The following is a 23,079-nucleotide window of genomic DNA, read 5'->3' as shown; positions in this document are numbered from 1 at the left end:
TTGATTTTTTCCATTGCTTTTTTCCGATGTGTTTTTTTTTTCATTTTGTTTTTAAATGTTTTACAGTGTTTTTTTTTTTTCATTGTGTTTTTCTTCCAGAGTAATTTTTTCTTTTTTTCAATTTTCCCTTGTGTTTCTTCCATTGAGTTTCATTATCCAATTTTTGATTGTAAATTTTTGAGATTGATACTGATTTTTCAATTTTTGATATTTTCCATTGGGCGAATCTTATATTTTTTCCTTCGTATTTTTTTCTATATTTTTCTTTAATGCTTTCTATTTTTTTTTCATTTTATTTTTTTTTCTTTTCTTTTCCATTGTGTTTACTAAATTCTGCTTTTTCCATGGTGCTTCCTCCATTTTTTCTCAGTGTTTTTTTTCATTTTGTTTTTAAATTTTTAGTGTCTTTTTTTTTATTTTTCCATTGTACTTTTTAATTTTTTCTAGAAGGATTTTTTCCATTTTGTTTTTTCCGTTGAATTTTATTTTAAAATTTTTATATTGAATTTTTAATATTGTTGTTGATTTTCCAATTTTTGATATTTTCCAGAGTGTGATTCTTATATTTTTTCATTCGTATTTTTTTTTTAAATTTTCCTTCAATGCTATCTAATTTTTTTGCATTGCGTTTTATGAATTTTTTCCATTGTGTTTTTTCTAATTTTCATGGTGTTTTTTTTCTTCATATTTTTCAATTGAGTTTTTCTAATTTTTCCAATGTGATTTTTTTCTTCATTTTTTAAAAAAAATTTTTACAGTGTTTTTTTTATATTTTTGATATTTTCCATTGGGCGAATCTTATATTTTTTCCTTCGTACTTTTTTGTATATTTTTCATCAATGCTTTCTATTTTTTTTCCATTTAATTTTTTTTTCTTTCCTTTTCCATTGTGTTTACTAAATTCTGCATTTTCCATTGTGCTTCCTGCATTTTTTCTCAGTGTTTTTTTATTTTTATTTTGTTTTTAAACTTTTAGTGTCTTTTTTCATTTTTCATTGTGGTTTTTAATTTTTTCTAGAAGGATTTTTTCTTTCATTTTTTCCATTTTGTTTTTCCGTTGAATTTCATTTTCCAATTTTTTATATTGAATTTTTAATATTGTTGTTGTTTTCCAATTTTTGATATTTTCCAGAGCGTGACTCTTATATTTTTTCCTTTGTATTTTTTTCTAAATTTTCCTTCAATGCTATCTAATTTTTTTCCATTGTTATTTTCTTTTTCGGTTTTTTCCATTGTGTTTACTAAATTCTGCTATTTCCATTTTTCCGTTGAGCTTTCTCTATTTTTTCCATTGTGTTTCTATTCTGTTTTTTTCTTCCTCAATGTTTTTTCGCCATTTTTTCCAGGGAATTCCAGTGTATTTTTTCTATTTTCCATTGTGTTTTTCCGATTTTTCAATTGTTTTTTTTTCCAGTGTGTTCTGTGTGTTTTTCAGTGTGTGTTCATTTCTATTTTTTCCATCATCAGTTATTTTTCATTTTCAGTGTGTTTCTATCAGCTCTGTTAGTGTAATTTCCATTGGTATTTTCTCGTTGCGTTTTTTATTGTTTTTTTTTTTGTGTTCTCTATTGGTTTTTTTCGGTGTGTATTCAGTTGATTTTTTATCAGTGTGTTTTCCATTGATTTTTTTTAAATGTGTTTAACTTTTATTTCCATTTTTTGCATTGTGTTTTTCTTACTATTCGGTGTGTTTTCAATTCATATTTTTAGGTATTTTCCATTGGTTTTCTTTCAGTATTTTTATTTTTTCCCAGTGTGTTCAGCTTTTTTGGGTGTTTTTCATCATCCATTTTTTTCGCAATACTTAGTTTTACAGTTTCTTCTTATTTTTGTTTAAATTATAACTTTCTATTTTTTATTACAGCTGATAAATTCCATCCGTGACTTTCGTAGTGGTGTTTTTTATTATTTTTTATTTTTCATTTTTTTAATTTTTTTAATTTTTTTATTTCTAATTTTCAAGTTTTTTTTCCTCTCAAATTTTCAAGTTATTATTTTCATTACTTATCAATTTTTCTTCCTCTTTTCATTGTTTTTTAGGTTCTAGTTTTTTACAATATATTTACCTTTTTTTTGTTCTTTATAATTCAAGTCTCTGGTCATGTTTTGTCACCCCATTTCGTACTTTTTTCTTTTTTAATAGTCTCATCGCTTTCCAACGCATATTAAGTTTATTTATTTATTGTTTCAAATTATTGCCGAATGTGTCAATAAGATATTTCATTGAATGTGTCAATATCAGTATGTCTTATAGTTTTTTTATCAGTGTATTCAGTTTTTTTTTCCAATTCTTGATCCAGTTTTTTCGATTCATAACATGCATGCCCCGTGCAACCGTTCATTCAACTCGTGCTTTGACTTCTTGTTTTTCGTACTTTCCTTCATTATTTTTTCAAGTGACAAATTCCCCATTCCATCTGTTTGTCTTTTCGTTTTTCTATTTTTTTTCCATTGGTTTTCAATTTTTTTTAGTTTTTCAGTTTTTTTTATACATTTTTCATTTAGCTTTTCATTCAATGTGTCTACCAAATTTTTCCGAATTAATTTTCATTTTGTTTTCTTGTTTTTATCTAATATGTTTCACAGCACTTCATTCAATTTCTTTCAATTTTTTTCTTTTCGATGTGATTTTCAGTATCATACCGGCTTTCAGTCCTTAACAGACTCAATTATTCACGTCACATTTTCTCTTCAATTCAGTTTCCTGTTTCCTGTGAACAGAAAAAAATGGTTTATTTTTAATTCTTATTTAATATATTTCAGCTTTTAAGGATTTTCTAGTTTTCAAAAGTGAACTTCATGCTATCAACAGGGGTCTGGAATTAGTTATGCACAGTGACCTTTGTTTTGAAGACCTTTGGATACTCACTGTTAGCCCCAGCTTCCTGCAAAATCTCAAAAACATAACCAATATTGTCGGCAAAACCAGTATTTCCATCCTAAGCTAATTAAAACTCTTGTCCCTTCAGCATAATATTCACCTGCAGTGGATTCATTCTCACGTTGGTCTCATGTTGGTCAACGACTTAGCGGATAGCCTGGGTAGAGAGGGTTGCAGCCTATCACACCCTACCTCTTCTGATCTCACCTATCTTGAACTTTACTCCCTAAAAAAATCCCAGCTTCTCAGGGACTGGCTGATTCCTCCCACCCACAATTGGTATAAAGGAAATAATCCTGGAGTTTCTTTGACTCTTCCCTTTGAAAGGAGAGTCTGTACCCTCCCGCCTAGCTACTGGTCATCTAAAGGGTTCACTATATTCCTAAGGAACTAAAACCTACTCCCTCTGCTATCAATGCTTCCGCCGATCATATCCTGGACTGCCTTGGTCTTCTCTGGGAAGACATCTACTCTACTCCTCTTTTGGTCTTCGAATCCTTTGAATCATTGCCTGAATCATTTTCTTTGAGCAGATTAAGAGAAACTGTTGCTTTTGAAGGACAAACACTGTAAGTAAAACGTTGCATTTTTGTTTTTCTTTCTTAACTGTTTTATGTATTGCAATTCTGAAATTTTACACACCAGTCATGTAACCGTTTTTATAATAACTTATTAGAGATTCCAGCTCTCTTACGAGGGCTGCTATTTATATTTCTGGCCTTGGCAACAGTAAGTGTTACTAGGCGACCGCAGACGATTTTAATCGAAAGTTTGATATTTTTAAATATAAATTCAGCAGACCATCTACCATTATAGCTTCATTTGTGTTGTTGACAGTAATTTGAAAAGTTCTTCTCTTTCAAAAAATGGAATTGAATCGTGAACATTTTCGTGCCATTATTTTTCATAACTTTCGACGTCGATTGTCAAGACAAGAGTGCTCCGATGATACTCACACAGAACTTAATCAACTTAAATTTTTTATAAACACACGAAATCTTTCCCGTTTTTTTCTTTTAAAGAGGAAAACATTTTCAAGAACGATCTCAATCAGAATTTTTCAACTCAATAAAAATTCTGTTAGTAATGAGGGTTTACCATTTTAAATAAATAGACTTTTTAGCACAAAATTTGGTTTTTATATTTTAGTACTTTTACTACGTATTCTATTCATATCTTATTAATTACTTTACATTTTATAGGAGAGGATGTTCTCTTTATATGATGCAGAATAGTATTTTGTGATTCATCATGGCTCTGGTAAGAATTCTATTTTAGTGCTTCAATAAATTTTCAGGCCAATCAACTATAACGACAGCACCTAAATTTGGAAAGGGATTTGGGATTTGATCACTTTTTCAGGCAAAGTAGACGGAAGGCTATGAGAGATGTCTGCTAACAAAAATTGAAATAAATTCAGGCTCAAATTTACTAATATATCATAATTTACTTATTTTATGAAAGTTTCGAACGCGTCTTGTTTATAAATAAGTTTGGATTAAAGGTACGACAAGTAAGATAGTTTGGTTCCTATCGTCTTAAGATTTCTAATTCAGTCCCCAGTTGTGAGAATTGTTAACATCAGACACTAAAAGACCATTATTTTCTGTTGGGGTCAAGAGATACTACAATGGACTTACTTCACGGCTCTCGTATAGTTTCTTGTCTAGTTTAAAGATTTTGTGTTAATATCCTCCTCAAGATTTTAAAAGCATTTTAATTTGTAATACAATAATTTATTTACGAAAGCCAGCTCTAGGGTCGATGCGGGCGGGGTGCGGAATTCATATCGCCCAGCCATTGACAGGATTCGGGCCCTGTTCACCTCATTGGTGGGAGAAAACTCTGTCCCCTGCGCCATCACAGCTCTGATATAGGTTCTAGTCTACTTTATAGGATTTGTGTTATTAATATCCTCCTCAAGATTTTATAAGCAATTTAATTGGTAATACAATAATTTATTGATGAAACCAGCTCTAGGGTCGATGCGAGCCGGGTGCGTAATTCATATCGCCCAGCCATTGACAGGATTCGGGCCCTGTTCACCTCATTGGTGGGAGAAAAGCCATATCGAGCGTGGATGCGAGCCGGGTGCGTAATTCATATCGCCCAGCCATTGACAGGATTCGGGCCCTTTTCACCTCATTAGTGGTCCCCTGCGCCATCACAGCTCTGATATAGGTTCTAGTCTACTTTATAGGATTTGTGTTATTAATATCCTCTTCAAGATTTTTTGAGCATTTTAATTTGTAATACAATAATTTATTAATGAAGCTAGCTCTAGGGTCGATGCGAGCCGGTGGCGGAATTCATATCGACCAGCCATTGACAGGATTAAGGCCCTGTTCATCTCATTGGTGGGAAAAAACTCTGTCCCCTGCGCCATCACAGCTCTGATATAGGTTCTTGTCTAGTTTATAGGTTTTGTGTTGTTAATATCCTCCTCTAGATTTTTAAAGCATTTTAATTTGTAATACAATAATTTATTAATGAAGCCAACTCTAGGGTCGATGCGAGCCGGGTGCGGAATTCATATCGCCCAGCCATTGAGAGGATTCGGACCCTGTTCACCACATTGGTGGGAGAAAACTCTGTCCCCTGCGCCATCACATCTCTGATATAGGTTCTTGTCTAGTTTATAGGTTTTTTGTTATTACTATCCTCCTCAAGATTTTTTAAGCATTTTAATTTGTAATGCAATAATTTATTAATGAAGCCAGCTCTAGGGTCGATGCGAGCCGGGTGCGGAATTCATATCGACCAGCCATTGACAGGATTAAGGCCCTGTTCATCTCATTGGTGGGAAAAAACTCTGTCCCCTGCGCAATCACAGCTCTGATATAGGTTCTTTTCTAGTTTATAGGTTTTGTGTTGTTAATATCCTCCTCTAGATTTTTTAAGCATTTTAATTTGTAATACAATAATTTATTAATGAAGCCAGCTCTAGGGTCGATGCGAGCCGGGAGCGGAATTCATATCGACCAGCCATTGACAGGATTAAGGCCCTGTTCATCTAATTGGTGGGAGAAAACTCTGTCCCCTGCGCCATCACAACTCTGATATAGGTTCTTGTCTAGTTTATAGGTTTTGTGTTATTAATATCCTCCTCTAGATTTTTTAAGCATTTTAATTTGTAATACAATAATTTATTAATGAAGCCAGCTCTAGGGTCGATGCCAGCCGGATGCGGAATTCATATCGCCCAGCCATTGACAGGATTCGGGTCCTGTTCACCTGATTGGTGGGAGAAAACTCTGTTCCCTGCGCCATCACAGCTCTGATATAGGTTTTTGTCTAGTTTATAGGTTTTGTGTTATTAATATCCTCCTCAAGATTTTTTAAGCATTTTAATTTGTAATACAATAATTTATTAATGAAGCCAGCTGTAGGGTCGATGCGAGCCGGGTGCGGAATTCATATCGCCCAGCCATTGACAGGATTCGGGCCCTGTTCACCTCATTGGTGGGAGAAAACTCTGTCCCCGGCGCCATCACAGCTCTGATATAGGTTCTTGTCTAGTTTATAGGTTTTGTGTTATTAATATCCTCCCCAAGATTTTATAAGCAATTTAATTGGTAATACAATAATTTATTAATGAAGCCAGCTCTAGGGTCGATGCGAGCCGGGTGCGGAATTCATATCGACCAGCCATTGACAGGATTAAGGCCCTGTTCATCACATTGGTGGGAGAAAACTCTGTCCCCTGCGCCATCACAGCTCTGATATAGGTTCTTGTCTAGTTTATAGATTTTGTGTTATTAATATTCTCTTCAAGATTTTTTGAGCATTTTAATTTGTAATACAATAATTTATTAATGAAGCCAGCTCTAGGGTCGATGAGAGCCGGGTGCGGAATTCATATCGCCCAGCCATTGACAGGATTAAGGCCCTGTTCATCTCATTGGTGGGAGAAAACTCTGTCCCCTGCGCCATCACAGCTCTGATATAGGTTCTTGTCTAGTTTATAGGTTTTGTGTTGTTAATATCCTCCTTTAGATTTTTTAAGCATTTTAATTTGTAATACAATAATTTATTAATGAAGCCAACTCTAGGGTCGATGCGAGCCGGGTGCGTAATTCATATCGCCCAGCCATTGACAGGATTCGGGCCCTTTTCACCTCATTAGTGGTCCCCTGCGCCATCACAGCTCTGATATAGGTTCTTGTCTAGTTTATAGATTTTGTGTTATTAATATCCTTTTCAAGATTTTTTAAGCATTTTAATTTGTAATACAATAATTTATTAATGAAGCCATTTTTCGGGTGGAATTGAGCCGGGTGCGGAATTCATATCGCCCAGCCATTGACAGGATTCGAGCTCTGTTCACCTCATTGGTGGGAGAAAACTCTGTCCCCTGCGCCATCACAGCTCTGGTATAAGTTCTTGTTTAGTTTATAGGTTTTGTGTTATTAATATAGTCCAAGATTTTTTAAGCATTTTAATTTGTAATACAATAATTTATTAATGAAGCCAGCTCTGGGGCCGATGCGAGCTGGGTGCGGAATTCATATCGAACAGCCATTGACAGGTTTCGGGTCCTGTTCACCTCATTGGGGGGAGAAAACTCTGTCCCCTGCGCCATCATAGCTCTGATATAGGTTTTTGACTAGTTTATAGGTTTTGTGTTACTAATATCCTCTTTAAGATTTTTTAAGCATTTTAATTTGTAATACAATAATTTATTAATGAAGCCATTTCTCGGGTGGATGCGAGCCGGGAGCGGGATTCATATCGCCCAGCCATTGACAGGATTCGGGCCCTGTTCACCTCATTGGTGGGAGAAAAGCCATCTCTAGGGCGGATGCGAGCCGGGAGCGGAATTCATATCGCCCTGCCATTGACAGGATTCGGGCCCTTTTCACCTCATTAGTGGAACCCTGCGCCATCACAGCTCTGATACAGGTTCTTGTCTAGTTTATAGATTTTGTGTTATTAATACATTTGTGTTATTAATCCTCTTCAAGATTTTTTAAGCATTTTAATTTGTAATACAATAATTTATTAATGAAGCCAGCTCTAGGGTCGATGCAAGCCGGGTGCGGAATTCATATTGCCCAGCCATTGACAGGATTCGGGTCCTGTTCACCTCATTGGTGGGAGAAAACTCTGTCCCCTGCGCCATCACAGCTCTCATATAGGTTCTTGTCTAGTTTATAGGTTTTGTGTTATTAATATCCTCCTGAAGATTTTTTAAGCATTTTAATTTGTAATACAATAATTTATTAATGAAGCCAGCTCTAGGGTCGATACGAGCCGGGTGCGGAATTCATATCGCCCAGCCATTGACAGGATTCGGGCCCTGTTCACCTCTTTATTGGGAGGAAACTCTTTCCCCTTCGCCATCACAGCTCTGATATAGGTTCTTGTCTAGTTTATAGGTTTTGTGTTATTAATATCCTCCTCTAGATTTTTTAAGCATTTTAATTTGTAATACAATAATTTATTAATGAAGCCAGCTCTAGGGTCGATGCGCGCCGGGTGCGGAATTCATATCGCCCAGCCATTGACAGGATTCGGGCCCAGTTCACCTCATTGGTAGGAGAAGAGCCAGCTCTAGGGTCGATGCGAGCCTTGTGCTTAATTCATATCGCCCAGCCATTGACAGGATTCGGGCCCTTTTCACCTCATTAGTGATCCCCTGCGCCATCGCAGCTCTGATATAGGTTTTTGTCTAGTTTATAGATTTTGTGTTATTAATATCCTCTTCAAGATTTTTTAAGCATTTTAATTTGTAATACAATAATTTATAAACGAAGCCAGCTCTAGGGTCGATGCGAGCCGGGAGCGGAATTCATATCGACCAGCCATTGACAGGATTAAGGCCATGTTCATCTCATTGGTGGGAGAAAACTCTGTCCCCTCCGCCATCACAGCTCTGATATAGGTTCTTGTCTAGTTTATAGGTTTTGTGTTGTTAATATCCTCTAGATTTTTTAAGCATTTTAATTTGTAATACAATAATTTATTAATGAAGCCAGCTCTAGGGACGATGCGAGCTGGGTGCGGAATTCATATCGCCCAGCCATTGACAGGATTCGGGCTCTGTTCACCTCATTGGTGGGAGAAAAGCCATCTCTAGGGACGATGCGAGCTGGGTGCGGAATTCATATCGCCCAGCCATTGACAGGATTCGGGATCTTTTCACCTCATTAGTGGTCCCCTGCGCCATCACAGCTCTGATATAGGTTCTTGTCTAGTTTATAGGTTTTGTGTTATTAATATCCTCTTCAAGATTTTTTAAGCATTTTAATTTGTAATACAATAATTTATTAATGAAGCCATTTCTCGGGTGGATGCGAGCCGGGTGCGGAATTCATATCGCCCAGCCATTGACAGGATTCGAGCCCTGTTCACCTAATTGGTGGGAGAAAACTCTGTCCCCTGCGCCATCACAGCTCTGGTATAAGTTCTTGTCTAGTTTATAGGTTTTGTGTTGTTAATATCCTCCTCTAGATTTTTTAAGCATTTTAATTTGTAATACAATAATTTATTAATGAAGCCAGCTCTAGGGTCGATGCGAGCCGGGTGCGGAATTCATATCGCCCCGCCATTGACAAGATTCGAGTCCTGTTCACCTCATTGGGGGGAGAAAACTCTGTCTCCTGCGCCATCATAGCTCTGATATAGGTTTTTGTCTAGTTTATAGGTTTTGTGTTACTAATATCCTCCTCAAGATTTTTTAAGCATTTTAATTTGTAATACAATAATTTATTAATGAAGCCATTTCTCGGGTGGATGCGAGCCGGGTGCGGAATTCATATGGCCCAGCCATTGACAGGATTCGGGCCCTGTTCACTTCATTTGTGGGAGATGAGCCAGCTCTAGGGTCGATGCGAGCCGGTTGCGTAATTCATATCGCCCAGCCATTGACAGGATTCGGGCCCTTTTCACCTCATTAGTGGTCCCCTGCACCATCACAGCTCTGATATAGGTTCTTGTCTAGTTTATAGATTTTGTGTTATTAATATCCTCTTCAAGATTTTTTAAGCATTTTAATTTGTAATACAATAATTTATTAATGAAGCAGGCTCTAGGGTCAATGCGAGCCGGGTGCGGAATTATATTGCCCAGCCATTGACAGGATTTGGGCCCTGTTCACCTCATTGGTGGGAGAAAACTCTGTAACCTGCGCCATCACAGCTCTCATATAGGTTCTTGTCTAGTTTATAGGTTTTGTGTTATTAATATCCTCCTCTAGATTTTTTAAGCATTTTAATTTGTAATACAATAATTTATTAATGAAGCCAGCTCTTGGGTCGATGCGAGCCGGGTGCGGAATTCATATCGCCCAGCCATTGACAGGATTCGGGCCCTGTTCACCTCATTGGTGGGAGAAAAGCCATCACTAGGGTGGATGCGAGCCGGGTGCGGAATTCATATCGCCCAGCCAGTGACAGGATTCGGGCCCTGTTCACTTCATTTGTAAAAGAAGAGCCAGCTCTAGGGTCGATGCAAGCCGGTTGCGTAATTCATATCGCCCAGCCATTGACAGGATTCGGGCCCTTTTCACCTCATTAGTGGTACCCTGCGCCATCACAGCTCTGATATAGGTTCTTGTCTAGTTTATAGATTTTGTGTTATTAATATCATCCTCTAGATTTTTTAAGCATTTTAATTTGTAATACAATAATTTATTAATGAAGAATGCTCTAGGGTCGATGCGAGCCGGGTGCGGAATTCATATCGCCCAGCCATTGACAGGATTCGGGTCCTGTTCACCTCATTGGTCGGAGAAAACTCTGTCCCCTGCGCCATCACAGCTCTGATATAGGTTTTTGTCTAGTTTATAGGTTTTGTGTTATTAATATCCTCCTCAAGATTTTTTAAACATTTTAATTAGTAATAAAATAATTTATTATTGAAGCCATTTCTCGGGTGGATGCGAGCCGGGTGCGGAATTCATACCGCCCTGCCATTGACAGGATTCGGACCCTGTTCTCCACATTGGTGGAAGAAAACTCTGTCCCCTGCGCCATCACAGCTCTGATATAGGTTTTTGTCTAGTTTATAGGTTTTGTGTTACTAATATCCTCCTCAAGATTTTTTAAGCATTTTAATTTGTAATACAATAATTTATTAATGAAGCCATTTCTCGGGTGGATGCGAGCCGGGTGCGTAATTCATATGGCCCAGCCATTGACAGGATTCGGGCCCTGTTCACTTCATTTGTGGGAGATGAGCCAGCTCTAGGGTCGATGCGAGCCGGTTGCGTAATTCATATCGCCCAGCCATTGACAGGATTCGGGCCCTTTTCACCTCATTAGTGGTCCCCTGCACCATCACAGCTCTGATATAGGTTCTTGTCTAGTTTATAGATTTTGTGTTATTAATATCCTCTTCAAGATTTTTTAAGCATTTTAATTTGTAATACAATAATTTATTAATGAAGCAGGCTCTAGGGTCGATGCGAGCCGGGTGCGGAATTATATTGCCCAGCCATTGACAGGATTTGGGCCCTGTTCACCTCATTGGTGGGAGAAAACTCTGTAACCTGCGCCATCACAGCTCTCATATAGGTTCTTGTCTAGTTTATAGGTTTTGTGTTATTAATATCCTCCTCTAGATATTTTAAGCATTTTAATTTGTAATACAATAATTTATTAATGAAGCCAGCTCAAGGGTCGATGCGAGCCGGGTGCGAAATTCATATCGCCCAGCCATTGACATGATTCGGGACCTGTTCACTTCATTTGTGGGAGAAGAGCCAGCTCTAGGGTCGATGCGAGCCGGTTGCGTAATTCATATCGCCCAGCCATTGACAGGATTCGGGCCCTTTTCACCTCATTAGTGGTCCCCTGCGCCATCACAGCTCTGATATAGGTTCTTGTCTAGTTTATAGATTTTGTGTTATTAATATCCTCTTCAAGATTTTTTAAGCATTTTAATTTGTAATACAATAATTTATTAATGAAGCCAGCTCTAGGGTCGATGCGAGCCGGGTGCGGAATTTATATTGCCCAGCCATTGACAGGATTCGGGCCCTGTTCTCCTCATTGGTGGGAGAAAACTCTGTCCCCTGCGCCATCACATCTCTCATATAGGTTCTTCTCTAGCTTATAGGTTTTGTGTTATTAATATCCTCCTGAAGATTTTTTAAGCATTTTAATTTGTAATACAATAATTTATTAATGAAGCCAGCTCTTGGGTCGATGCGAGCCGGGTGCGGAATTCATATCGCCCAGCCATTGACAGGATTCGGGTCCTGTTCACCTCATTGGGGGGAGAAAACTCTGTCCCCTGCACCATCATAGCTCTGATATAGGTTTTTGTCTAGTTTATAGGTTTTGTGTTACTAATATCCTCCTCAAGATTTTTTAAGCATTTTAATTTGTAATACAATAATTTATTAATGAAGCCATTTCTCGTGTGGATGCGAGCCGGGTGCGGAATTCATATCGCCCAGCCATTGACAGGATTCGGGCCCTGTTCACCTCATTGGTGGGAGAAAAGCCATCACTAGGGTGGATGCGAGCCGGGTGCGGAATTCATATCGCCCAGCCAGTGACAGGATTCGGGCCCTGTTCACTTCATTTGTAAAAGAAGAGCCAGCTCTAGGGTCGATGCAAGCCGGTTGCGTAATTCATATCGCCCAGCCATTGACAGGATTCGGGCCCTTTTCACCTCATTAGTGGTACCCTGCGCCATCACAGCTCTGATATAGGTTCTTGTCTAGTTTATAGATTTTGTGTTATTAATATCATCCTCTAGATTTTTTAAGCATTTTAATTTGTAATACAATAATTTATTAATGAAGAATGCTCTAGGGTCGATGCGAGCCGGGTGCGGAATTCATATCGCCCAGCCATTGACAGGATTCGGGTCCTGTTCACCTCATTGGTCGGAGAAAACTCTGTCCCCTGCGCCATCACAGCTCTGATATAGGTTTTTGTCTAGTTTATAGGTTTTGTGTTATTAATATCCTCCTCAAGATTTTTTAAACATTTTAATTAGTAATAAAATAATTTATTATTGAAGCCATTTCTCGGGTGGATGCGAGCCGGGTGCGGAATTCATACCGCCCTGCCATTGACAGGATTCGGACCCTGTTCTCCACATTGGTGGAAGAAAACTCTGTCCCCTGCGCCATCACAGCTCTGATATAGGTTTTTGTCTAGTTTATAGGTTTTGTGTTACTAATATCCTCCTCTAGATTTTTTAAGCATTTTAATTTGTAATACAATAATTTATTAATGAAGCCATTTCTCGGGTGGATGCGAGCCGGGTGCGTAATTCATATGGCCCAGCCATTGACAGGATTCGGGCCCTGTTCACTTCATTTGTGGGAGATGAGCCAGCTCTAGGGTCGATGCGAGCCGGTTGCGTAATTCATATCGCCCAGCCATTGACAGGATTCGGGCCCTTTTCACCTCATTAGTGGTCCCCTGCACCATCACAGCTCTGATATAGGTTCTTGTCTAGTTTATAGATTTTGTGTTATTAATATCCTCTTCAAGATTTTTTAAGCATTTTAATTTGTAATACAATAATTTATTAATGAAGCAGGCTCTAGGGTCGATGCGAGCCGGGTGCGGAATTATATTGCCCAGCCATTGACAGGATTTGGGCCCTGTTCACCTCATTGGTGGGAGAAAACTCTTTAACCTGCGCCATCACAGCTCTCATATAGGTTCTTGTCTAGTTTATAGGTTTTGTGTTATTAATATCCTCCTCTAGATATTTTAAGCATTTTAATTTGTAATACAATAATTTATTAATGAAGCCAGCTCAAGGGTCGATGCGAGCCGGGTGCGAAATTCATATCGCCCAGCCATTGACATGATTCGGGACCTGTTCACTTCATTTGTGGGAGAAGAGCCAGCTCTAGGGTCGATGCGAGCCGGTTGCGTAATTCATATCGCCCAGCCATTGACAGGATTCGGGCCCTTTTCACCTCATTAGTGGTCCCCTGCGCCATCACAGCTCTGATATAGGTTCTTGTCTAGTTTATAGATTTTGTGTTATTAATATCCTCCTCAAGATTTTTTAAGCATTTTAATTTGTAATACAATAATTTATTAATGAAGCCATTTCTCGGGTGGATGCGAGCCGGGTGCGTAATTCATATGGCCCAGCCATTGACAGGATTCGGGCCCTGTTCACTTCATTTGTGGGAGATGAGCCAGCTCTAGGGTCGATGCGAGCCGGTTGCGTAATTCATATCGCCCAGCCATTGACAGGATTCGGGCCCTTTTCACCTCATTAGTGGTCCCCTGCACCATCACAGCTCTGATATAGGTTCTTGTCTAGTTTATAGATTTTGTGTTATTAATATCCTCTTCAAGATTTTTTAAGCATTTTAATTTGTAATACAATAATTTATTAATGAAGCAGGCTCTAGGGTCGATGCGAGCCGGGTGCGGAATTATATTGCCCAGCCATTGACAGGATTTGGGCCCTGTTCACCTCATTGGTGGGAGAAAACTCTGTAACCTGCGCCATCACAGCTCTCATATAGGTTCTTGTCTAGTTTATAGGTTTTGTGTTATTAATATCCTCCTCTAGATATTTTAAGCATTTTAATTTGTAATACAATAATTTATTAATGAAGCCAGCTCAAGGGTCGATGCGAGCCGGGTGCGAAATTCATATCGCCCAGCCATTGACATGATTCGGGACCTGTTCACTTCATTTGTGGGAGAAGAGCCAGCTCTAGGGTCGATGCGAGCCGGTTGCGTAATTCATATCGCCCAGCCATTGACAGGATTCGGGCCCTTTTCACCTCATTAGTGGTCCCCTGCGCCATCACAGCTCTGATATAGGTTCTTGTCTAGTTTATAGATTTTGTGTTATTAATATCCTCTTCAAGATTTTTTAAGCATTTTAATTTGTAATACAATAATTTATTAATGAAGCCAGCTCTAGGGTCGATGCGAGCCGGGTGCGGAATTTATATTGCCCAGCCATTGACAGGATTCGGGCCCTGTTCTCCTCATTGGTGGGAGAAAACTCTGTCCCCTGCGCCATCACATCTCTCATATAGGTTCTTCTCTAGCTTATAGGTTTTGTGTTATTAATATCCTCCTGAAGATTTTTTAAGCATTTTAATTTGTAATACAATAATTTATTAATGAAGCCAGCTCTTGGGTCGATGCGAGCCGGGTGCGGAATTCATATCGCCCAGCCATTGACAGGATTCGGGTCCTGTTCACCTCATTGGGGGGAGAAAACTCTGTCCCCTGCACCATCATAGCTCTGATATAGGTTTTTGTCTAGTTTATAGGTTTTGTGTTACTAATATCCTCCTCAAGATTTTTTAAGCATTTTAATTTGTAATACAATAATTTATTAATGAAGCCATTTCTCGTGTGGATGCGAGCCGGGTGCGGAATTCATATCGCCCAGCCATTGACAGGATTCGGGCCCTGTTCACCTCATTGGTGGGAGAAAAGCCATCACTAGGGTGGAAGCGAGCCGGGTGCGGAATTCATATCGCCCAGCCAGTGACAGGATTCGGGCCCTGTTCACTTCATTTGTAAAAGAAGAGCCAGCTCTAGGGTCGATGCAAGCCGGTTGCGTAATTCATATCGCCCAGCCATTGACAGGATTCGGGCCCTTTTCACCTCATTAGTGGTACCCTGCGCCATCACAGCTCTGATATAGGTTCTTGTCTAGTTTATAGATTTTGTGTTATTAATATCATCCTCTAGATTTTTTAAGCATTTTAATTTGTAATACAATAATTTATTAATGAAGAATGCTCTAGGGTCGATGCGAGCCGGGTGCGGAATTCATATCGCCCAGCCATTGACAGGATTCGGGTCCTGTTCACCTCATTGGTCGGAGAAAACTCTGTCCCCTGCGCCATCACAGCTCTGATATAGGTTTTTGTCTAGTTTATAGGTTTTGTGTTATTAATATCCTCCTCAAGATTTTTTAAACATTTTAATTAGTAATAAAATAATTTATTATTGAAGCCATTTCTCGGGTGGATGCGAGCCGGGTGCGGAATTCATACCGCCCTGCCATTGACAGGATTCGGACCCTGTTCTCCACATTGGTGGAAGAAAACTCTGTCCCCTGCGCCATCACAGCTCTGATATAGGTTTTTGTCTAGTTTATAGGTTTTGTGTTACTAATATCCTCCTCAAGATTTTTTAAGCATTTTAATTTGTAATACAATAATTTATTAATGAAGCCATTTCTCGGGTGGATGCGAGCCGGGTGCGTAATTCATATGGCCCAGCCATTGACAGGATTCGGGCCCTGTTCACTTCATTTGTGGGAGATGAGCCAGCTCTAGGGTCGATGCGAGCCGGTTGCGTAATTCATATCGCCCAGCCATTGACAGGATTCGGGCCCTTTTCACCTCATTAGTGGTCCCCTGCACCATCACAGCTCTGATATAGGTTCTTGTCTAGTTTATAGATTTTGTGTTATTAATATCCTCTTCAAGATTTTTTAAGCATTTTAATTTGTAATACAATAATTTATTAATGAAGCAGGCTCTAGGGTCGATGCGAGCCGGGTGCGGAATTATATTGCCCAGCCATTGACAGGATTTGGGCCCTGTTCACCTCATTGGTGGGAGAAAACTCTGTAACCTGCGCCATCACAGCTCTCATATAGGTTCTTGTCTAGTTTATAGGTTTTGTGTTATTAATATCCTCCTCTAGATATTTTAAGCATTTTAATTTGTAATACAATAATTTATTAATGAAGCCAGCTCAAGGGTCGATGCGAGCCGGGTGCGAAATTCATATCGCCCAGCCATTGACATGATTCGGGACCTGTTCACTTCATTTGTGGGAGAAGAGCCAGCTCTAGGGTCGATGCGAGCCGGTTGCGTAATTCATATCGCCCAGCCATTGACAGGATTCGGGCCCTTTTCACCTCATTAGTGGTCCCCTGCGCCATCACAGCTCTGATATAGGTTCTTGTCTAGTTTATAGATTTTGTGTTATTAATATCCTCTTCAAGATTTTTTAAGCATTTTAATTTGTAATACAATAATTTATTAATGAAGCCAGCTCTAGGGTCGATGCGAGCCGGGTGCGGAATTTATATTGCCCAGCCATTGACAGGATTCGGGCCCTGTTCTCCTCATTGGTGGGAGAAAACTCTGTCCCCTGCGCCATCACATCTCTCATATAGGTTCTTCTCTAGCTTATAGGTTTTGTGTTATTAATATCCTCCTGAAGATTTTTTAAGCATTTTAATTTGTAATACAATAATTTATTAATGAAGCCAGCTCTTGGGTCGATGCGAGCCGGGTGCGGAATTCATATCGCCCAGCCATTGACAGGATTCGGGTCCTGTTCACCTCATTGGGGGGAGAAAACTCTGTCCCCTGCACCATCATAGCTCTGATATAGGTTTTTGTCTAGTTTATAGGTTTTGTGTTACTAATATCCTCCTCAAGATTTTTTAAGCATTTTAATTTGTAATACAATAATTTATTAATGAAGCCATTTCTCGTGTGGATGCGAGCCGGGTGCGGAATTCATATCGCCCAGCCATTGACAGGATTCGGGCCCTGTTCACCTCATTGGTGGGAGAAAAGCCATCACTAGGGTGGAAGCGAGCCGGGTGCGGAATTCATATCGCCCAGCCAGTGACAGGATTCGGGCCCTGTTCACTTCATTTGTAAAAGAAGAGCCAGCTCTAGGGTCGATGCAAGCCGGTTGCGTAATTCATATCGCCCAGCCATTGACAGGATTCGGGCCCTTTTCACCTCATTAGTGGTACCCTGCGCCATCACAGCTCTGATATAGGTTCTTGTCTAGTTTATAGATTTTGTGTTATTAATATCATCCTCTAGATTTTTTAAGCATTTTAATTTGTAATACAATAATTTATTAATGAAGAATGCTCTAGGGTCGATGCGAGCCGGGTGCGGAATTCATATCGCCCAGCCATTGACAGGATTCGGGTCCTGTTCACCTCATTGGTCGGAGAAAACTCTGTCCCCTGCGCCATCACAGCTCTGATATAGGTTTTTGTCTAGTTTATAGGTTTTGTGTTATTAATATCCTCCTCAAGATTTTTTAAACATTTTAATTAGTAATAAAATAATTTATTATTGAAGCCATTTCTCGGGTGGATGCGAGCCGGGTGCGGAATTCATACCGCCCTGCCATTGACAGGATTCGGACCCTGTTCTCCACATTGGTGGAAGAAAACTCTGTCCCCTGCGCCATCACAGCTCTGATATAGGTTTTTGTCTAGTTTATAGGTTTTGTGTTACTAATATCCTCCTCAAGATTTTTTAAGCATTTTAATTTGTAATACAATAATTTATTAATGAAGCCATTTCTCGGGTGGATGCGAGCCGGGTGCGTAATTCATATGGCCCAGCCATTGACAGGATTCGGGCCCTGTTCACTTCATTTGTGGGAGATGAGCCAGCTCTAGGGTCGATGCGAGCCGGTTGCGTAATTCATATCGCCCAGCCATTGACAGGATTCGGGCCCTTTTCACCTCATTAGTGGTCCCCTGCACCATCACAGCTCTGATATAGGTTCTTGTCTAGTTTATAGATTTTGTGTTATTAATATCCTCTTCAAGATTTTTTAAGCATTTTAATTTGTAATACAATAATTTATTAATGAAGCAGGCTCTAGGGTCGATGCGAGCCGGGTGCGGAATTATATTGCCCAGCCATTGACAGGATTTGGGCCCTGTTCACCTCATTGGTGGGAGAAAACTCTGTAACCTGCGCCATCACAGCTCTCATATAGGTTCTTGTCTAGTTTATAGGTTTTGTGTTATTAATATCCTCCTCTAGATATTTTAAGCATTTTAATTTGTAATACAATAATTTATTAATGAAGCCAGCTCAAGGGTCGATGCGAGCCGGGTGCGAAATTCATATCGCCCAGCCATTGACATGATTCGGGACCTGTTCACTTCATTTGTGGGAGAAGAGCCAGCTCTAGGGTCGATGCGAGCCGGTTGCGTAATTCATATCGCCCAGCCATTGACAGGATTCGGGCCCTTTTCACCTCATTAGTGGTCCCCTGCACCATCACAGCTCTGATATAGGTTCTTGTCTAGTTTATAGATTTTGTGTTATTAATATCCTCTTCAAGATTTTTTAAGCATTTTAATTTGTAATACAATAATTTATTAATGAAGCAGGCTCTAGGGTCGATGCGAGCCGGGTGCGGAATTATATTGCCCAGCCATTGACAGGATTTGGGCCCTGTTCACCTCATTGGTGGGAGAAAACTCTGTAACCTGCGCCATCACAGCTCTCATATAGGTTCTTGTCTAGTTTATAGGTTTTGTGTTATTAATATCCTCCTCTAGATATTTTAAGCATTTTAATTTGTAATACAATAATTTATTAATGAAGCCAGCTCAAGGGTCGATGCGAGCCGGGTGCGAAATTCATATCGCCCAGCCATTGACATGATTCGGGACCTGTTCACTTCATTTGTGGGAGAAGAGCCAGCTCTAGGGTCGATGCGAGCCGGTTGCGTAATTCATATCGCCCAGCCATTGACAGGATTCGGGCCCTTTTCACCTCATTAGTGGTCCCCTGCGCCATCACAGCTCTGATATAGGTTCTTGTATAGTTTATAGATTTTGTGTTATTAATATCCTCTTCAAGATTTTTTAAGCATTTTAATTTGTAATACAATAATTTATTAATGAAGCCAGCTCTAGGGTCGATGCGAGCCGGGTGCGGAATTTATATTGCCCAGCCATTGACAGGATTCGGGCCCTGTTCTCCTCATTGGTGGGAGAAAACTCTGTCCCCTGCGCCATCACATCTCTCATATAGGTTCTTCTCTAGCTTATAGGTTTTGTGTTATTAATATCCTCCTGAAGATTTTTTAAGCATTTTAATTTGTAATACAATAATTTATTAATGAAGCCAGCTCTTGGGTCGATGCGAGCCGGGTGCGGAATTCATATCGCCCAGCCATTGACAGGATTCGGGTCCTGTTCACCTCATTGGGGGGAGAAAACTCTGTCCCCTGCACCATCATAGCTCTGATATAGGTTTTTGTCTAGTTTATAGGTTTTGTGTTACTAATATCCTCCTCAAGATTTTTTAAGCATTTTAATTTGTAATACAATAATTTATTAATGAAGCCATTTCTCGTGTGGATGCGAGCCGGGTGCGGAATTCATATCGCCCAGCCATTGACAGGATTCGGGCCCTGTTCACCTCATTGGTGGGAGAAAAGCCATCACTAGGGTGGATGCGAGCCGGGTGCGGAATTCATATCGCCCAGCCAGTGACAGGATTCGGGCCCTGTTCACTTCATTTGTAAAAGAAGAGCCAGCTCTAGGGTCGATGCAAGCCGGTTGCGTAATTCATATCGCCCAGCCATTGACAGGATTCGGGCCCTTTTCACCTCATTAGTGGTACCCTGCGCCATCACAGCTCTGATATAGGTTCTTGTCTAGTTTATAGATTTTGTGTTATTAATATCATCCTCTAGATTTTTTAAGCATTTTAATTTGTAATACAATAATTTATTAATGAAGAATGCTCTAGGGTCGATGCGAGCCGGGTGCGGAATTCATATCGCCCAGCCATTGACAGGATTCGGGTCCTGTTCACCTCATTGGTGGGAGAAAACTCTGTCCCCTGCGCCATCACAGCTCTGATATAGGTTTTTGTCTAGTTTATAGGTTTTGTGTTATTAATATCCTCCTCAAGATTTTTTAAACATTTTAATTAGTAATAAAATAATTTATTATTGAAGCCATTTCTCGGGTGGATGCGAGCCGGGTGCGGAATTCATACCGCCCTGCCATTGACAGGATTCGGACCCTGTTCACCACATTGGTGGAAGAAAACTCTGTCCCCTGCGCCATCACAGCTCTGATATAGGTTCTTGTCTAGTTGATAGGTTTTTTGTTATTAATATCCTATTCAAGATTTTTTAAGCATTTTAATTTGTAATACACTAATTTATTAATGAAGCCATTTCTCGGGTGGATGCGAGCCGGGTGTAGAATTCATATCGCCCTGCCATTGACAGGATTCGGGCCCTGTTCACTTCATTTGTGGGAGAAGAGCCAGCTCTAGGGTCGATGCGAGCCGGTTGCGTAATTCATATCGCCCAGCCATTGACAGGATTCGGGCCCTTTTAACCTCATTGGTGGGAGAAAACTCTGTCCCCCGCGCCATCACTGCTCTGGTATAAGTTCTTGTCTAGTTTATAGATTTTGTGTTATTAATATCCTCTTCAAGATTTTTTAAGCATTTGAATTTGTAATACAATAATTTATTAATGAAGCCAGCTCTAGGGTCGATGCGAGCCGGGTTCGGAATTCATATTACCCAGCCATTGACATGATTCGGGCCATGTTCACCTCATTGGTGGGAGAAAACTCTGTCCCCTGCGCCATCACAGCTCTGATATAGGTTCTTGTCTAGTTTATAGGTTTTGTGTTATTAATATCCTCAAGATTTTTTAAGCATTTTAATTTGTAATACAATAATTCATTAATGAAGCCAGCTCTAGGGTTGATGCGAGCCGGGTGCGAAATTCATATCGCCCAGCCATTGACAGGATTCAGGTCCTGTTCACCTCATTGGTGGGAGAAAACTCTGTCCCCTGCGCCATCACAGCTCTGATATAGGATTTTGTCTAGTTTATAGGTTTAGTGTTATTAATATCCTCCTCAAGATTTTTTAAGCATTTTAATTTGTAATACAATAATTTATTACTGAAGCCACCTCAAGGGTCGATGCGAGCCGGGTGCGGTATTCATATCGCTCAGCCATTGTCAGGATTCGGGCCCTGTTCCTCTGGTCACCTCATTGGAGGGAGAAAACTCTGTCCCCTGCGCCATCACAGCTCTGATATAGGTTCTTGTCTAGTTTATAGGTTTTGTGTTATTAATATCCTCCTCAAGATTTTTTAAGCATTTTAATTTGTAATACAATAATTTATTAATGAAGCCATTACTCGGGTGGATGCGAGCCGTGTGCGGAATTTATATCGCCCTGCCATTGACAGGATTCCGGCCCTGTTCACCTCATTGGTGGGAGAAAAGCCATCTCTAGGTTGGATGCGAGCCGGGTGCGGAATTCATATCGCCCAGCCATTGACAGGATTCGAGCCCTGTTCACTTCATTGGCGGGAGAAGAGCCTGCTCTAGGGTCGATGCAAGCCGGGTGCGTAATGCATATCGCCCTGCCATTGACAGGATTCGGGCCCTTTTCTCCTCATTAGTCGTCCCCTGCGCCATCACAGCTCTGATGTAGGTTCTTGTCTAGTTTATAGATTTTGTGTTATTAATATCCTCTTCAAGATTTTTTAAGCATTTTAATTTGTAATACAATAATTTATTAATGAAGCCAGCTCTAGGGTCGATGCGAGCCGGGTTCGGAATTCATATTGCCCAGCCATTGACAGGATTCGGGCCATGTTCACCTCATTGGTGGGAGAAAACTCTGTCCCCTGCGCCATCACAGCTCTGATATAGGTTCTTGTCTAGTTTATAGGTTTTGTGTTATTAATATCCTCCTCAAGATTTTTTAAGCATTTAAATTTGTAATACAATAATTCATTAATGAAGCCAGCTCTAGGGTTGATGCGAGCCGGGTGCGAAATTCATATCGCCCAACCATTGACAGGATTCGGGTCCTGTTCACCTCATTGGTGGGAGAAAACTCTGTCCCCTGCGCCATCGCAGCTCTGATATAGGTTTTTGTCTAGTTTATAGGTTTTGTGTTATTAATATCCTCTAAGATTTTTTAAGCATTTTAATTTGTAATACAATAATTTATTAATGAAGCCATTTCTCGGGTGGATGCGAGCCGGGTGTAGAATTCATATCGCCCTGCCATTGACAGGATTCGGGCCCTGTTCACTTCATTTGTGGGAGAAGAGCCAGCTCTAGGGTCGATGCGAGCCGGTTGCGTAATTCATATCGCCCAGCCATTGACAGGATTCGGGCCCTTTTAACCTAATTAGTGGTCCCCTGCGCCATCACAGCTCTGATATAGGTTCTTGTCTAGTTTATAGATTTTGTGTTATTAATATCCTCTTCAAGATTTTTTAAGCATTTTAATTTGTAATACAATAATTTATTACTGAAGCCACCTCTAGGGTCGATGCGAGCCGGGTGCGGTATTCATATCGCTCAGCCATTGTCAGGATTCGGGCCCTGTTCCTCTGGTCACCTCATTGGTGGGAGAAAACTCTGTCCCCTGCGAAATCACAGCTCTGATATAGGTTCTTGTCTAGTTTATAGATTTTGTGTTATTAATATCCTCCTCTAGATTTTTA

At 39.9% G+C, this 23,079-nt stretch overlaps 1 long non-coding RNA gene across 1 annotated transcript in view; it reads left to right on the top strand.

Annotated features, from left to right (window-relative positions):
- Positions 1-912: 912 nt before the first annotated feature.
- LOC147816039 (uncharacterized) overlaps positions 913-23,079 on the top strand; it is a 90,605-nt gene continuing 68,438 nt past the window's right edge. The window contains exons 1-2 of the long non-coding RNA XR_015431609.1: positions 913-3,450; positions 4,084-4,141. This is a non-coding gene — a long non-coding RNA (uncharacterized LOC147816039). The remainder of the gene's footprint in view (positions 3,451-4,083; positions 4,142-23,079) is intronic.

This window comes from Parasteatoda tepidariorum, chromosome 2 (genome assembly GCF_982258835.1).
Source record: "Parasteatoda tepidariorum strain Cologne lab strain chromosome 2, Ptep-v5.0, whole genome shotgun sequence".
Taxonomy (NCBI): Eukaryota; Metazoa; Arthropoda; class Arachnida; order Araneae; family Theridiidae; genus Parasteatoda; species Parasteatoda tepidariorum.
The sequence above is the reverse complement of the archived record's forward strand: the minus strand, read 5'-3'. Positions and strand labels throughout refer to the sequence as shown.